The sequence below is a fragment of the Lycium ferocissimum genome, chromosome 6 (assembly GCF_029784015.1).
Source record: "Lycium ferocissimum isolate CSIRO_LF1 chromosome 6, AGI_CSIRO_Lferr_CH_V1, whole genome shotgun sequence".
NCBI lineage: Eukaryota > Viridiplantae > Streptophyta > Magnoliopsida > Solanales > Solanaceae > Lycium > Lycium ferocissimum.
Genome location: NC_081347.1, coordinates 64,298,510 through 64,304,424, shown reverse-complemented (window position 1 = coordinate 64,304,424; position 5,915 = coordinate 64,298,510). Strand labels below are relative to the sequence as shown.

Here is a 5,915-nt window from a genome sequence, read left to right as displayed (position 1 = left end):
AAAAGGGTTTTATGAAAAAAAAAGGGGGGGGAATGTAAAAATTTTTTTAAAATATCTAAAATTTTAAGGCATTTTGTGTGATTAATATGTCAAAGTCGTATGTGCCTAAAGAAAGGTAAATCTTATTAAATTTATTGTCACATGGAAAGTTTTGACACCACCTCTGGAAAGGAAAAAAGGATTCAGTAAGATTGTACTTACATGACTTTAGGATTTGATAACTAAATTTTAGTAGGTTTTGAAGTCCAGATTAGGATAATAATTAAATGTCTATTAAATAAATATTTAATAATTATTAACTATAATTTTATCTATTGTAGTCCTCTTTAATGAAGACAAAAAGATCAATCAACAGTTTTAAGACTCGTGTGCTTTTAATATAGTATGTATATATGTGTGTGTGTCTATATATATATATATATATATATATATAGTAAAATGTACATGTAACCTTTCAAGATAGTCATGAAGTCTCTATGAGATTTGTTTGACCCTTATCTACCACCTACTACAACAAACCAGGTAAATTATCTCACCAACTTCACTAATTAGTACCACTCATTCAATTCTCATGCCATGAAAATTTTCAGTAGGGGCTCTCCATTATCTGCTTCTGGTTAAAATAACTGATCAATAATGAATTTGTAACTTTTAGGACCAAGACAGAGAAAAAAAAAAACTTGTAAGGCATTTATTTCTAGAGAAACTTATGGGAAGTTCCTTGAGATTTTTTTTCTTTTTAATTTCCCACCCGGTGTCCCTACCAACATCAAATGAAAATTTCTAGATTCGCTCTGAAAAGTCCCACATCATGGGCAAAGTCGTCCCTAACAAAGCGTTGGAGTATACACGCGCTTGAATCTAAAGACCGCCATGGGCGTAGGTAGGGGTGGCAGAAGGAATTCACTCAACCCTCTTTGCCGAAAATTATAATCATATATAAGGTCAAGCTTTTTTTTATGTGTATATATATATATATATATATATATATATATATATATATATATATATATATATATATATATATATATATATGTTGAATTCCCTGGCTTTTTCTACATGTTTAAATATTTGTTATTCGAATCCCCTTCACAAATCCCGCCTCCGCTATTACCACTCCCGCATGCCACAAAGTAGTTATTTACCAATTACCATTGCACTACAACCCATGCTGGTTTCTGAGAAATTAACCAATTTTGTAAACCACAAAACAAGATGACCAGCTCTAATCAGTAAAGATATATTGATAATGTAGACACTAGACCATCTTGATGCAGTCAGTTTATACATGTCAAATCCTATTATAAAATGCTTTTTTCTTTGTAGTTTTTTGTTTACACGTTTATTTTGCTTAAGATCCATGCATTGAAGGTGTAAAGAAAATATTTACCAATATATACCTCTGGTTATGCCTCAGACACCAAACATGCTCTTAAATTTGCAATAAAAGTTCAAAGATTTCTCATCTGTAAACTTTCTCATGGCTGAAAAATGCACCTCAAACAGCTCAATAGCTATAGTCATGGTGCCACTTCCAGCACAAGGCCATCTCAATCAACTCCTCCATCTCTCTGGACTTGTTTCCTCGTACAATATCCCGGTCAATTATGTTGGAACCACTGCACACATTCAACAAGCGAAAACTGGGCTCATGGTCTTGATCCTCACACCATAACAAACATCCACTTCCATGAATTTCAAACACCTTCTTTGGAAACTCCTTCACCAAATCCTAATTCTTCTCACAAATTTCCGAACCATCTAATGCCTTCTTTCTACGCTACATTCCACCTCCGCGGCCCTGTTTGCTCACCAGTATGCGATCTAAGCGTGAATCATAACAAAGTTGTCATGTCATTTATGATGATTTGATGAAAATGGGTAGTTCAAGATTTGCCACAAATGCCAAAAACACAGAGTGCTAATCTTTCAATAGTACATCTGCTTTCATGACATATTCATATTCGTGGGAACTCAAAGGAAAGCCTTTCATCCTGGAACTGAACTTTATGAGGATATTCCATCAATTGAAGATTGTTTTCCTCCAGAGTTTTGGGAATTTTTGAGGATTCAAGAACAATTTGTTGGGAAGCTCAATTGTGGTGAACTTTACAATTCATCAAGAGTAATAGAAGGTTTGTACCTTGATTTAATGGCTAAAGAATATGATCATGGATTGAAGCAATGGGCTATAGGTCCACTCAATCCTATGGAGGCAAAAGAGAAAAGAAAAGGCTCAAACAAGCGCCACAAATCCCTGGATTGGCTTGACAAACAAGAACGCGACTCAGTTATTTTTGTGTCATTTGGCACGACTACTATGTTGTGCGATGAAGAAATCAAAGAGCTCGCGATCGGTCTTGAGAAAAGTCACCAAAAGTTCATTTGGGTACTCAGAGATGCTGACAAAGGAGATGTTTTTGCAAGTGATGTTAGAAAAGTACAATTGCCTGAAGGATATGGAGAAAGAACAAAAGAAAGAGGAATTATAGTAAGAGATTGGGCACCCCAACTGGAAATTTTAGCACATTGGTCAACAGGTGGTTTTATGAGTCATTGTGGATGGAATTCATGCATGGAGAGTATGTCCTTTGGAGTTCCTATAGCAGCTTGGCCAATGCACTCAGATCAACCAAGGAATTCTCAACTTGTAACGAAGTATCTGAAAATTGGACTAACTATTAGGCCATGGGCGCGCCAAGATGAACATGTTACATCACAAATGGTTGAGAATGCTGTGAAAACTTTGATGGCTTCAACAGAAGGAGATGAGATGAGGAAAAGAGCAGCAGATTTGAGCAATGCTATTAAGAAATCAGTGATGGATGGGGTCGTAAACCGTGCTGAGATGCATTCTTTCATCGCTCACATTACTCGTTGAAATTAGACTAATTTATATCAATTAGTATATGAAATTATAAGAAATAAAATTTTCTATTGACAATGGGGATCAGAGTTTGATTGTATTATGTTTAAAGCCACCCTTATATGAGACTTTCTTGATACTTTGATTTGAAAAAGATAGCACGTCATTTGATTTATATTAGTAATTCATAAAGACCAAATGAGTTGTAAAAAGAATTGTCTAGGAAATAGGGGAAAGAACTAAATGAAAGCGTGTAGCAAGCAGGGGAAATAATAATAGTAAATAGAGTGAAATTGTTGATTTCAACAAAGATTAGACTGGCATTTGTTAGCTGAGTTCTTTCTTAATTTCTTTCAATCACTGGTTCTTTAATATTCTGAAATTGAATCATATACATTAGTCTCAGAGGAAATTAGACAATCCATGTTAAGTTAAAGGATTAACATGGATTTTGAACCTCAATTACAAGTGAACAATTTTACTTACTAATACTTTAACCCCTTAATTAGATCAAGTCAAAAAAGCATGTGATAAATTGTTAAGCCAGTTGTTTAAATGATGTTGTACTCTTTTACATTGTTTGGTCAAATTTCAAAATTTGCTTATTTTGAAAAGTGCTTTTTGTCAGAAATATTTTTCGAAATTGTACTTCTCCGAGACAGAAATAAGGTTGCCAAACAATTCTGAAATAACTTTTGCCAATATTACAAGAGCAATTGTGCTTGACCAAGGTACCAAAAGTGCCTCCGGAGAATAACTACTTTTTTTAACTTATCAAAAATATTTCTGCTATTACTCAAAAACACTTATTTTTTTCCTTAAACACTTTCGACTTCCCGTAAGCTTGGCCAAACAGACTAATTATTTATACTTCAGATCATTTCAACAGAGTCTCATCCTTTCACTCTGATATGTCTATCTTAAAAATGTGTTTTTTCTTGTCCTCGGCTCAAGTTTACCATCTCAAATAAGAGCATACATACGACAACCAAATCACTCTAATTTGGGAATCAGCATGTGAATTTGATGTGAGTGTGACTTTGATTTTGAATTTTTTTTTTTTTTTTCTATTATAATGACACTGCAACACTGCAGAAAGTGTAGGAGGCGCAGCTAGTTCAAGTTGTGAACACCTTTTCGATATGTCCAAATATTAGTTAGTACTATTGCCTTTTCTTTGATAGCATCAGTAATCATAATCTTATATGAAATCATTGACATTGAGAACGCCAGTGCTTAGCTTGTAATTAGTCTAATCGTCTTCATTATTATATTGGATTATTTTGACCAATGATTCTGATTTCCTACCTGGAAAATAATATATTCCTTCTGCCATGCCGTCAGACATCAAACGTGCTCTATAATACCCTTAAATTTGCAAGAAAATTCAAAGATTTCTCATCTCTAAACTTTCTCTTCTTCTTTTAAGTCTTAAATCAGACAAATATTTCCGAGTGGCTGAAAAATGCACCTCCAAAAGCTCAATAGCTGTAGTCATGGTACCACTTCCAGCACAAGGCCATCTCAATCAACTCCTCCATCTCTCTCGACTCATTTCCTCGTACAATATCCCAGTCCATTATGTTGGAACCCCTCAACTTCAACAAGCGAAAACTCGGGTTCATGGTCTTGATCCTGACACTATAACAAACGTTCAGTTTCATGAATTTCAAACACCTTCTTTTGAAACTCCCTCACCAAATCCTAATGCTTCTCACAAATTTCCCAACCAGCTAATGCCTTCTTTCTACGCCACATTCCACCTCCGCGACCCTGTTGGCTCTCTAGTACGCGAACTTCTAAACGCGAATCATAGGAAAGTTGTTATCATTTATGATGATTTGATGAAATGGGTAGTTCAAGATTTGCCACAAATGCCAAATACAGAGTGCTACGCTTTCAATAGTACATCTGCTTTCATGACATATTCATATTCGTGGGAACTCAAAGGAAAGCCTTTTCATCCTGGAACTGAACTTTATGAGTATATTCCATCAATTGAAGATTGTTTTCCTCCAGAGTTTTGGGAATTTTTGAGGATACAAGAACAATTTGATGGGAAGCTCAATTGTGGTGAACTTTACAATTCATCGAGAGTAATAGAAGGTTTGTACCTTGATTTAATGGCTAAAGAATATGATCATGGATTGAAGCAATAGGCTATAGGTCCATTCAATCCTATGGAGGCAAAAGAGAAGAGCAAAGGCTCAAACAAGCGCCACGAGTCCCTGGATTGGCTTGACAAACAAGAATGTCACTCAGTTATTTTTGTGTCATTTGGCACGACTACTTCGTTGTGTGATGAAGAAATCAAAGAGCTCGCAATAGGTCTAGAGAAAAGCCACCAAAAGTTCATTTGGGTACTCAGAGATGCTGACACAGGAGATGTTTTTGCAAGTGAAGTTAGAAAAGTACAATTACCTGAAGGATATGAAGAAAGAATAAAAGAAAGAGGGATCATAGTAAGAGATTGGGCACCACAATTGGAAATTTTAGCACATTGTTCAACGGGAGGTTTTATGAGTCATTGTTCAACGGGAGGTTTTAGCACATTGTTCAACGGGAGGTTTTATGAGTCATTGTGGATGGAATTCATGCATGGAGAGTATGTCCTTTGGAGTTCCTATAGCAGCTTGGCCAATGCATTCAGATCAGCCAAGGAATTCTCAACTTGTAACAAAATATCTGAAAATTGACCATCTGTTAGGCCATGGGCGCGCCAAGATGAACATGTCACATCACAAATGGTTGAGAATGCTGTGAAAACTTTGATGGCTTTTCCAACAGAAGGAGATGAGATGAGAGAAAAGAGCAGCAGATTTGAGCAATGCTATTAAGAAATCAGTGATTGATGGGGTCATAAACCGCGCAGAGATGGATTCTTTCATCGCCCACATTACTCGTGAAAATTAATACATTAGATTATAAAAAATAAAAATTTGTATTGACAATGGGCTTCAAAATTTGATAGTAAATTGTATTATGTTTGAAGCTTCCTTTTTAGAGACTTTGTTGATACTTGTTGCATGAAAAAAATAGTATTTCATTT

At 35.3% G+C, this 5,915-nt stretch overlaps 2 pseudogenes; both read left to right on the top strand.

Annotated features, from left to right (window-relative positions):
* Positions 1-1,480: 1,480 nt before the first annotated feature.
* LOC132060035 (zeatin O-glucosyltransferase-like) lies at positions 1,481-2,881 on the top strand (annotated as a pseudogene).
* Positions 2,882-4,195: 1,314 nt separating this feature from the next.
* On the top strand, positions 4,196-5,779 carry LOC132061532 (zeatin O-glucosyltransferase-like; annotated as a pseudogene).
* Positions 5,780-5,915: the final 136 nt, after the last annotated feature.